We start from the raw sequence: 13,066 nt of genomic DNA, 5'->3' as shown, positions 1-13,066 counted from the left end.
ATTAAAAAAAGTAAAAAGAGATGGGAAAATATATCTAAACTATACATATATAAGAAAATATAGTATAAATAACTCCTGAAAATCAATTAAAAAATAGCAAAATCTCATCATCTCATCTCAACATCTTGAACCCTGTATATATTCTGAAACTTTATCTGGCAAACTCTTTAGAATCAATGATAAAAATAACTAAAAAAGATAAAAGATATAAAATAGAAAAGATAAAAAGATATAAAATTGATACACAAAAATCAATAACTTTCCTATACACAAAGAATAACTAGTTGGAAGATACGTTGGACAAAACTGCATTTTCCATAGCAAGAAAGAATAAAAAATGTTAGGAATAAACTTAATAAGAAATGGGCAACACTGATATGCAAAAAAAAAATTCAAAACATTCCTGAAAGATAAGTAAATATGAACTAATGAAAAGTTCTTGTATAGGATGACTCAATATCGTAAAGATGTTAATTCTTCCTAAGGTAAATGAGACATGTAATGTAATCCAAGTAAGAATTCTAACATGTTTGTTTATGGAGTTATAAATGTTGATAATAAAATTCATATGGAAAGCAAACATGCAAAAGAGCAGGAAAATACTAAAAAAGAAAGCTACAAGGAGGAACTAGCCTATCAGACATACTACAAAATATACTATAAAGCTTTACTAATTAAATCAGTATGGCACTGTCTTATGACTAGATAAACTGACCAGTGGAATAGAATAGAAAGCTCATATATATGAAATTTTAGTCTATAATAAAAATTGATGTCTCAAAACACTGTTGCCAAGAAGAACGTACTAAGAAATGGTGCTGGGACAGCTGGTTATATTTTGAATAAATAGAACAGGGAACTAAAAAAAACAAAAAGAGAAATTAAATTTTCATAAACCATGCAAGCACTTGGAAAAAAATGAGTGATTTCACTTGTAAATTGGGTGCAAAGTTTTCCAACTATGGTTAAAAATCTGTTCATAGTAAAAGAAAGACTGATAAGTATGGCTATATATAAGTAAAAGAAAAGAATCTTTTTCATTAAAGAAGGAAAATAGATGAATAAAATCTGATTGAGAAATAAGCAAAATAATGAGTACAATTCACAAAAATTGGAAAATTTCTCTTAAACATATAAAAAGGTATTCACCCTCGCTAACAATGAGAAAATGCATAAAAACAAAAAAACAAAAAAACACACAATATATAAAATTTTCATCTATCAATTTAGCAAGAGCCCAGGACTCTAGGTTATTAGAGGCCTCAGTGCCTTCTCCAGAAGCAATGCTACTCTAGTAACAATTAGCATACCTAGAGGCTAGATCTTGCTTTCTAAATACCATTCTTCATTAAAAAGAACGAAATCTGCCCATAAAAGCTTGATACCTAACTAGTTTCTTCCTCTCCCCAGGTAATGCCCATCACCTTGAGCCCAGCAATCCCTGGGTTATCCTTGATGTCCCTCTATAGCTGGCCTCCTCCAAAATGTAGATTGTCACAATTCCTAACTCTTGGGCCTCTGGGGGTCACTAAAAAATGAATTTTAGACACAACTGGGGCAAGAAAAGTATAGCATGAGCCTGGAACATCTTGTGCCAGAAAATAGGCTTGTACTCAAAGAGTAGTGGGACATCGGGGCCAGACCAGTGGCATAGCGGTTAAGGTTGTGTGCTCTGCTTCAGCAGCCCGGGGTTCGCCAGTTCTGATCCTGGGTGCAGACCTACGCACCACTAGTGAAGCCATGCTAAGGCTGCGTCACACATAGAGCAACTAGAAGGGTGTACAACGGTGGCATACAACTATCTATTGGGGCTTTGGGGAGAAAAAAGGAAAAAAGGAAGAAGACTGGCAACAGATGTTAGCTCAGGGCCAATCTTCCTCAAAAAAAAAAAAAAGAATAGTGGGACATGTAAAAGGACATAGAAGCAAACCTGAAGGAATGCTTACCAAATCTGGCCCAATTCAAACATTGAAATAAATACATTACTAATGGATTATAAATCAGAATCAAATAGGGATGCTTGAGTGCATATGGATATAAATAAACACATACATAAATAAATGGGGGAAACACATACATAAATAAATGAGGGAGAAGGGAAAGGTTTTTCCTTAGCATATAATGCAAACTAATAAGTGTAGAAGTGATGATGAAATTAGGAAATCATCATTTGAGAACCACTACAGTAATAACTATTTATGGCAAGAATCATCAAGGAATGCTAAAACTAGTGGATGAAAGTTTAATGAGAAGCAGAATATTTACCTATCTCCAATTGTTATTCCATAATATATTTATTAATTAAAGGCGAAAAACATTCAATTTACAGTGAAGAAATCTGGCAGACACAACCTTAACCAAAGTAATCGAAGGAACATTACAAGTAACGGTGCAGAAGATAAGATGTGCCTCCTGATGTGAGGTACCATGAAGGACAAAGCATCACTTTTATGTTATTTTTACCAAAAATACATAAGATATATATAAACATGAGGAAATATTATACAAACAGAAATTGGGACATTTCCTACAAAATAAATGGCCTGAACTCTTAAAATATGAAGGCTATGGACAATAGACTGAGAAACGGATCCAGATTAAAGGAGAATAAAGACACACGACTAAATGCAACTGGATCCTGGACCAGATTTTTCTTTTCTATGAAAAATTTTAGTAGGACAAGTGACAGAATTTTAATAAGAATAACAAATTAGATTCTAATATTTTGTAAATATTAATTTCCTGAATTTGGTAATAACTGGTTATATAACATAATATCCTTGTTGTTAGGAAACATACATTCAAATCCTCAGGAGTATAGGAGTGTCATGTCTTCAGTTTATTTTTGAATAATTTGGTAAAAGAATAGAGAGAGAGAAAGAATGTAAGACTTAGAGAATAATAAAGTGAATGTTATTGTAAAATATTAACATCTGAGTGAAGTGTATATGGAATTCTCTGTACTTTTTTACAACTTTTCTGTAAGTAAAATTATTTAAAATGAGAAAGTATAAAAGATTGGATGCTTGAGGCCCACTTTAGACTTAGCAAATTAGATTCTGTTGGAATGAGGCCAAAGAAAATTATTTTTGACAACTTTCCAAGTTTGTTTTAATAAACAATAAAATGTATGCAACATAGCTCTAAAAAAAAAACTAAAAGAGACAAAAACAACAAAAAACTTAGTAGATGTTTAATCTATTTGCTTCCATGTTTCAGTAACTACAATTTTTTTCTAGACAAAATTCTCATTTATACACGTTCTTACTTATCTCTCAATTTAATGGCAACTACCTTGAGGCCATCGGGCTTGGATGGGAAGGACACACTTGTAATCGGATCTTTTCTGTAGGGCTGAATCTTTGTGACTATAGCTCAAATGCTTTTTCAATATTATTTCCTTGCACTTAGGTCCAGAAAAAGCTTTTCTGACCCTCACTTTTCATTCACTTTCATTTTTGCTTCCAAACCAATTTCTTCTCGCTTTCTTCTAATTTATTGTTAGCCCTGGAAATAACAACCCACACACTACCAATATTTGGTTACCTGACCTTTCTCCCTAGAGCCATAGACTCAGGCGATTCTTGGTCTGCCTTCCGTAGCATTGCAGGTACTCAAACTGAAAAGGATTCTTATGTCTTCGACATCATATGTCTTCAAAAGCATCATCCTGGGCATGAGTGTCTAGCTAGAAATAGGTAAGAGCAAGGGGATTGTAATTGACTATACTTTATAGGCCAGTGTGGGTTGTAGCCATATGGCACATCTACCCACCTTGCATTTGTCAGAGCTCAATCATGATCTAACCTAATTGCAAAGCAGTCTGTAAAATGAAGTGCAGCTGTTTGTCTAGCAGGGGAAGAAAATTATCTTAGTGATCGGCTCACCAGTTGTAGTTTATAACCAAGTGTATGATATTTTATCATTTTCCTTTCAACATTCACGTGTTCTCATGTTATAACTAACTCTTTTGAATAAATGTAGGTGATTTTTTTTTAATTATGACAGTCACTTTTTTATTGTGGTAAAATATACATCACAAAATTTATCATTTTAACCATTTTTAAGTGTATAGTTGAGAAGCATTAAGTACATGCACATTGCTGTGCAACTATCACCACTATCCATCGCCAAAACTTTTTTGTCTTCCCAAACTGAAACTCTGTACTCATTATCCAATAGTTCCCAATTCCTCATTCCCACCACCCCTGGCTACCACCATTCTATTTTCTGTCTCTATGAATTTGAATATACCAGATATCTCATACAAGCGAAATCATACAATATTTTCCTTTTGTGCCAGCTTATTTTATTTAGCATAATGTCTTGAAGATTCATCCATTCTATAGCATGTGTCAGAATTTCATTCCTTTTTAAGGCTAATTTTCCATTTTATGTCTATACCACATTTTGTTTAACCATTCATTCATCAGTGGACATTTGGGTTCCTCCTGCCTTTTGGCTATTGTGAGTATTGCTGCAATGAAAAGTGATGAACAAACATCAGTTCAAGTCCTTTCAATTATTTTGGATGTATTGCTGGGTCATATGATAAAGCTGTGTTGCATATTTTGAGGAACAACCCTGCTGTTTTGCACAGCAGCTTCATAAGGTTTCCAATCATAAATGCATGAAATTTCCCATTTCTTCACCTCCTTGATAGCATTTTTTGGTAATAGCCATCCTAAAGTGTGTCAGTGCTATCTTATTGTGGTTTTAATTTCCATATCACCAATGATTAGTGATGTTGCTTCTTTCCATGTACTTATTGATCAGCTGTATATTATCTTTAGAGAAATGTCTATTCAAGTCTATTGCTCAGTTTTTAATCAGGTTGTTTGTTTTTTTGTTGTTGTTGAATTGTAGGAGGTCTTTACATATTCTGCATATTAATCCTTTATGAGATATATGATTTGCAAATATTATGTACCATTCTATGGGTTTTTTTTTCACTCTCTTGATAGTATCCTTTGATGCACAAATGTTTTTATTTTTTTTTCAGCTTTATTGAAGTATAATTGACAAAATTGTGGTATATTTAAAGTGTCAATATGGTGATTTGATATACATATATATCGTGAAAGAATTTCCACATCAAGTTAGTTAACGCATCTCTCATCTCAAAAATTAATTTCTTTCTTTTGGTGAGAACACTTAAGTTCTACTCTCTTAGCAAATTTAAATTATACCATACAGTATTACCAACTGGAGTCACCATATTACACATCAGATCCTCAGACCTCATTCATCTTGTAAATGAAAGTTTGTATCCTTTTACAGGCTTTTCTCTATTTCCCCCAGACTCCAGCTCCTAGAAACTGCCTTTCTACTGTCTTTTTCTATGAGTTTGACCCTTTTTTTTTTAGATTCCACATATAAGTGATACAATGCAGTATTCATGATTCTCTGTCTGGCTTATTTCACAAAGCATAATGCCCTCTAGGTGTATCCATATTGTTACGAACGGCAGGATTTTCTTCTTTTTTTTAAGGCTGAATAATATTCAACTGTATATATATGTATCATGTTTTTTTTATCAACTCATCTGCTGACAAACACTTAGTTTCCATTCCTTGGCTATTGTGAATAATGCTACAGTGAACACGGAAGTATAGACACCTTTTTGAGACAGTGATTTTTGTTCTTTTGGATATATTCCCAGATGTGGGATTGCTGGATCATATGGTAGTTCTATTTTTAATTTTTTGAGGAACCTCCATACAGTTTTCCATAGTGGCTGTACCAGTTTACTTTTCTACCAACAAGGGTTGCCTTTTTGGATAGTAAGGTCATTTTTGTAATATTAATTCTTCCAACTTATGAATATGGAATCTTTCTATTTATTTGTGTATTCTTCAGTTTCTTGAATCAATGTTTTCCAGTTTTCAGTGTACAAGTCTTTCATTTTCTTGGTTAAATTTATTTCGAAGTCTTGTATTCTTTTTGATGCTATTGTAAATAGGATTTTCTTAATTTCTCTTTCAATTAATCTGTTGTTCGTGTACAGAAAAGCAACTAATTTTGTGTATTGATTTTGTATCCTGAAACTTTACTGAATTTGTTGAGTAGTTCTAACAGTTTTTTGATGGAGTCTTTAGAGTTTTCTATATATAAGATTATGTCATCTGTGAACAGAGACAATTTTACTTCTTCCTTTCCAATTTGAATGTACTTTATTTCTTTTTCTTGACTAATTACTCTAGCTAGGACTTTCAGTAGTATGTTAATAAAAGTGGCGCAAGTGAGCATCCTTGTCTTCTTCCTGATCTTAGAGAAAAAATTTTGAGGATTTCCCCTTTGAGTGTGATGTTAGCTGTGGACCTGTCATATATGGCCTTTATTATGTTGAGGTATGTTCCTTCTATGTCCAATCTGTTGAGAGTTTTTATTATGAAAGGATGTTGAATTTTGTCAAATACTTTTTCTGCTTCTATTCAGATGATCATATGATTCTTATTCTTCATGCTGCTAGTATAGTGTATCACATTTATTGATTTGCATATGTTGAAGCATTCTTGCATCCCAGGAATAAATTCCACTGATCATGGTGTATGATCCTTTTAATGTATTGTTGAATTCAGTTTGCTAATATTTTGTTGAGGATTTTTGCATCTATGTTCATCAGGGATATTAGCCTGTAATTTTCTTTACTTGTAGTGTCCTTGCCTGGCTTTGTTATCAGGATGATGCTGGCCTTATAAAATGAATTTGGAAGTATTTCCTCCTCTTCCATTCTGTGGCAGAGTTTTAGAAGGATTGGTATTAATTTTTCTTAAAATATTTGGCAGAATTCACCAGTGAAGCCATATGGTCCTAGACTTTCCTTTGTTGGGAGATTTTTGATTACTGATTCAATCTTCTTGTTGGTAATTGTCCTGTTCAGATTTTCTATTTCTCCATGGTTCAGTCTTGATAGGTTGTTATGTTTCTTAGAATTTATCCTCTTCTTCTAGATTATCTAATTTGTTCATGTATAATTGTTCATGGTAATCTCTTATGATCCTTAATGTTTCTGTGTTATCAATTGTAATGTCTCCTCTTTCATTTCTGGTTTATTTGAGTCTTCTCATTTTTTTCTTAATTCATCTAGCCACAGATTTGTCAATTTTATCTTTTCAAAAAATCCAGTTCTTCTTTTCATTTATTTTTTCTGTTGTCTTTTTAGTTTCTATTTTATTTATTTCCAGTCTGACATTTGTTATTTCCTTCCTTCTACTAACATTGGGCTTAGTTTGTTCTTCTTTGTCTAGTTTCTTGAGGTATAAAGTCAGGTTATAACTTTATTTGAGATCTTTCTTTCTCAATGTAGGCATTTATCACTATGAACTTCCCTCTTCAAACTACTTTTGCTGTGTCCCATAAGTTTTGGTATGTTGTGTTTCCATTTTGATTTCTCTCAAGATATTTTTTTATTTTTTCTTTTGATATTTTTCTTTGACCCAATAGCTGTTCAGGATGATGTTTAATCTCCATATATTTGCAAATTTTCCAGTTTTCTACTTGTAATTGATTTTTAGTTTCATACCATGGTGGTAGGAAAAGATGTATGCTTGAGAAGTTGTGTATTCTGCTGCTGTTAGATGGAATGTCTGTATGTGCTGTTAGGTCCATCTAGTCTAACATGTAGTTTAAGTCTAATATTTCCATACTGATTTTTCTCTCTGTATGATTTATCCATTGTTCAAAGTAGAGTATCCCCTATTATTATCATATTGTTGTATATTTCTCCCTTCAGATCTGTTAACATTTGCTTTACATATTTAGATGCTCTGATGTTGGGTGCATAAACACTTACAATTGTTATATCCTCTTTACCCCTTTATTGCTATACAATGAACTTCTTTGTCTCTTGTTACCATTTTTGGCTTGTTAAAGCCTATTTTGTCTGATACAAGTATAGCTACCCCTGCTTTCTTTCAATTTCCTCTTTCATGGAATATTTTTTTCCATCCCTTCCGTTTGAGCCTATGTATATCCTTAAAGCTGAAGTGAATCTCTTATGGACAGCATATAGATGGGTCTTTTTTTTTTTCCCCCCCATCCAGACACTCTATGTATTTTTATTGGAAAATTTAGTCCATTTACATTTAAAGTATTGGTAGTTACAGACTCACTATTGTCATTTTGTTAATTGCCTTCTGGCTGTTTTGTAGTTCCTTTCTTCCTTTCCTCCTCTCTTACTCTCTTCCTGTGATTTGATGCTTTTTTATAGTTGTATGCTTTGATTCTTTTCTCTTTATCTTTTGTGTATCTACTATAGGTTTTTGCTTTGTGGTTACCATGATGCTTACGTAAAACATCTTATAGTTATAACAGTTTACTTTAAGCTGATAATAACTTACCTTAGAATGCATGCAAAAGCTCTGCATTTTCACACCCCATTCACATTTTATGTTTTTGATGTCACAGTTTACATCTCCCAGCAAGAAGGATTGCAGTCAGCACCTAGATGCAGACTGATCAGAAGCTGGACCAGCAGGCAGCAGTGGTGAAAATATGCATTCAAACCTCTTGCAAGGAGAAACTGGGAGATGGGCATTTTTGTTTGCTCTCTCTGTGCTGAGCCCAGGTGTATAGTCATAAGGAGTACTCCTTCACCCTTTTGAAACTCCTTCTTTCTTTGCTATTATCCTGTGGATTTTGTGAATGCAATTGCTGCTGGCTATCAGAGGTAGGTGATTTGGGGGCCCATCGCTCAGAAAGCAGCCTTAAAAGTTGAGATACTGGATGTGTAGACAAACTCCTTCCAGGTAGATACTGGTGACTTAGTTTTATGGGAGTGAGCTGGAAGAAGAAGGAGGGAAAAGTGCCTACCAGCTCTTTTGGGCTCCAGGGATGATCACAGTAAGCACCTAGATGCATGTTAATTAGAAGCTGGACCTTGAGGAGCAGCTTGGGAATTATGCAAACAGCTTCCAGGGAACAATTGGAAGATAGGCATTTTTGCTGCTCCCTCTGCTCTGAGCCGTGGGGGATAACTGTGGCAAGTCCTATTGCACCCATTGGAAACTGCTTCTTTGTTTGCTGTAGTCCTTTGAGTCTCATGAATATGAACCCGTTGAGTTTCAGAGCTAGGAGTTTTGGGGGCTCACCCCTTGGGTGGGCATATTAGAAGTTGGGGCACTAGATGTTCAGTCCAAACACTTTGCTCATCAGAGAGAAGCTAGTAGTTGGGGATTCTCTCTTGATTTAATGGTGCTGTGGCATGTGTGTGGTGTATGTTCCAGCCTTTCCTACCCATTTTAATGTGGGTATTTTTTCAGTCACCTGATGTGTAGGAGACACTCAGCTGCTTTCTTAATTTCTCTCAGAGGAAATAGCTCCATGTGTAGCTGTGCATTCAGTGCATCTGTGGGAGGAGGGAAGTTCAACACCTCCTGTGTCACCATCTTGGTCTGTAGTCTCTCAGAAATGTTTTTGATTTTGATGTAGTTTAGTTTTTTTCTATTTTTTCTTCTGTTGCTTGTGCTTTTGGTGTCATATCCAAGAAATTATTCCACATACAAGGTCATAGATTTTCCCTAGTTTTATTCTGAGTTTTATAGTTTTAGCTCTTTCATTTAGAAGTTTTGTCTATTTTTATCTATTTTTTTTATATGGTATAAGGTTAGGGTCCAAGTTCATTGTTTTTGTTTGTGAATATCCAATTTTACTGACACTATTTGTCAGGAAGTCTTTTCTCTACTTAGTTGTCTTGGCATCCTTGTCAAAAAACATTTAACCATATGTAAGGGTTAATTTCTGGGCTCCCTATTTTATTCCATTGATCTATATGTCAGTCTTTATGCCAGTAACACATTGTTGATTACTGTAGCTTTGTAGTAAATTTTGAAATCAGAAGATGTGAGAACTCTAACTGTTCTTCTTTTTTGAGATCATTTTGCCTATTCAGAGAGAGATTCCATATGAATTTTTAATGGATTTTTCTTTTTCTGCAAAAGACATCATTGGGATTTTGATAGGGATTACATTAAATCTATAAACCTCTTTGAGGTTTAACAACTTAACTATATTAAGTCTGCAATCCATGAATGCAATATGTCTATTTATTTAAGCCTTTTTAATTTCTTTCAGCAATGTTTTGTAGTTTTCATTTTACAATCTTTTTTCTCTGTAGTTAGGTTTATTTCCAAGTATTTTATTCTTTCTGATGATATTGTATACGGATTTGTTTTCTTAATTTCCTGTTTGGATTGTTCATTTTAGTGTATGGAAATGCAGCTAATCATTCATTAGTTCTAATAATTTGTGTGTGTGTGTGTGTTGAATTTTAGGGTTTTATACACAATAAGATCATGCCATCTTTGAACAGAGATAATTCTTTTTTTCTTCCTTTCCGAACTGGATGACTTTTACCTCTTTTTTTGCCTACTTTCTCTGGCCAGCACATCTAGTACTATGTTGAATAAAAGTAGCAAAGCAAGCATCCTTGTCTCATTTCTGATCATAGAGGAAATGTTTCAGTCATTCAGTATGATGTTGTGGGTTTTTCATATATGGCCTTTATTATGTTGAAGCATTTTCTTCTATTCTGAGATTGTTGAGTGTTGTTATGATGCAAGGTGTTGAATTTTTCAAAATTTTTTTCTGAATCAGTTGTGATGATCATGGTTTTTATTGTTTCAGCTGTTAATGTGGTGTATTACATTGATTGATTTTAATATTTTGAACCATCCTTACATTTCAGGAATAAATTCCACTGGGTCATGGTGTAGTTTCCTTTTAATATGCTGATGCATTTGGTTTAGTAGTATTTTGTTGGGGATTTTTGTATCAATAGCCATGCATCACTTAATGATGGGGATGTCTTCTGAGAAATGCCTCATTAGGTGATTTTGTTGTTGTGCAAACATCATAGAGTATACTTACATGAACCTAGATGGTATAGACTACTACACACCTAGGCTATATAGTACTAATCTTAGGGGACCACCATCACATATGCAGTCCATCATTGATGGAAACATCATTATGTGGCACGTTACTGTATTCATAAGGAATATTAGTCTTTAGCTTTTTTTTCTTGTAGTGTTTTGGTCTGGTTTTGGTGTCAGAGTCATGCTGTCCTCATTGCATCTGTTAGGAAATATTCTCTCTTCAGTATTTTTGGAAGTTTGAGAAGGATTGGTATTAATTCTTCATTAAATATTTGGTAGAATTTATCACTGAAGCTATCTAGTCCAGGGCTTTTCTTTGTTGAGAGGTTTTTGATTCTCACTTCAATCTGCTTTCTAGTTATAGGTCTATTCAGATTTTTTATTTCTTCATGATTGAGTCTTAGTAGGCCATGTATTTCTAGGAGTTTGTCCATTTCATCTAGGTTATCCAACTTTTTGGTGTACAAATGTCCACAGTACTCTTATAATCCTTTTTGTTTCTGTGAAATTGGTAGAAATGATTTAGCTTGATTTTAGTTATTTGATTTTTATCTCTTTTTTCTTAGTCTATCTAGATAAATATTTTTCAATTTTGTTGAACTTTGTGAAGAACCAACTACTGGTTTTGTTGACTTTTCTATTGTTTTTCTCTTCCCTATGTTATTTATCTCTGCTCTAATCTTTATTATAATAAAGATTATTATTATTTCCTTCCTTCTGCTGGATTTGGGTTTACTTCATTCTTATTTTTCTAGCTCTTAAAGTGTAAAGTTATGTTGCTGATTTGAGACCTTTTTTTTTCTTTTAATGACCGTGTTTACAGCTATAAATTTCCCTCTTAGCACTACTTTCACTGCATTCCACTAATTTTGGTATATAGTGTTTTTAATTTTTCTGGAGATATTTTCTAATTTTTATTATAATTTCTTCTTTGACACATTGGTAAAGATGATGTTGTTTAATTTCCACATATTTGTGAATTTTTGAATTTTCCTTTAGCTATTGATTTTCTGTTTCAATCTAATACAATTATAAAAGATACTTGTATGATTTCAATCTTTTCAAATTTGTTGAGACTTTTTGTGGCCTATCATAGTGTCTATCCTGGGGAATGTTTCATGTGCACTTGAGAAAAATATGCATTTTGTTGTTGGGTTGAGAGTTCTATATATGTCTGTTAGTTACAATTGATCTATAATGTTATTGACGTTCTCTATTTCTTTATTGATCTTCTGCCTGGTTGTTCTATCCATTATTGAAACTGGAGTGTTGAAGTCTCCTGCTATTATTGTAGTGCTGTCTATTTTTCCCTTCAATTATGTCAATGTTTGCTTTATATATTTTGGAGCACTGATATTTGGTGCATATATGTTTATAGCTATTATAGTTTCTTGGTAAATTGACCATTTCATTAATATATAATGTCCTATTTTATCTCCAGTAACAGTTTTTTACTTAAAGTCTATTAGTATATCTACCTCTGCTCTCTTTTGGTTACTATTTCCATGGAACGTCTTTTTCTATTCTTTCACTTTCAAAATATGCATGTACTTAGATCTAAAGTGATTCTATAGTACACAGAATACGGTTGCATAATGTTTTATTACCCATTCTCCTAATCGATGTCCTTTGATCAGTGAGTTTAACCCATATAAACTTGAAATAATATTTACAGAGCAGGAATTACTTTTGACATTTTGTTATTTGTTTTCTGTATGTCTTAAATGTTTGTGTATCTAGCATTTCCTCCATTACTGCCTTGCATTATGTTTAGTTGATTTTTTGTAGTGTCTTGTTTTGATTCTTTTTTATCTCCTTTTACAAATATTCTAGCAATATTTTCTTTTTGGTTACCATGGGGATTGCATATAACATCTTAAAGTTATAACAATTTATTTTATATTGATACCAACTTAAATTCAATCTCATACAAAATCTCCACTCCTATACAGTTCCAACCCTACTCCTTCATTTTAAATTATTGATGTCACGAATTACATCTTTAGATATTGTATACTCAATAACATAAGTTTATAATAATTTTTATGCATTTGTCTTCTAAATACTGTGGAAAATAAAAAGTGGAGCTATCAACCAAAATTACAATAATACTAGTTTTGTATTTGCCCATATATTGACTTTTACAAAAGATCTTTATATCCTCACATGGCTTTGAGTTACTGTCTAGC

Source organism: Ceratotherium simum, chromosome 9 (assembly GCF_057802395.1).
Source record: "Ceratotherium simum simum isolate JZ-2026a chromosome 9, ASM5780239v1, whole genome shotgun sequence".
Taxonomy (NCBI): domain Eukaryota; kingdom Metazoa; phylum Chordata; class Mammalia; order Perissodactyla; family Rhinocerotidae; genus Ceratotherium; species Ceratotherium simum.
Note: the sequence above shows the minus strand (reverse complement) of the source record.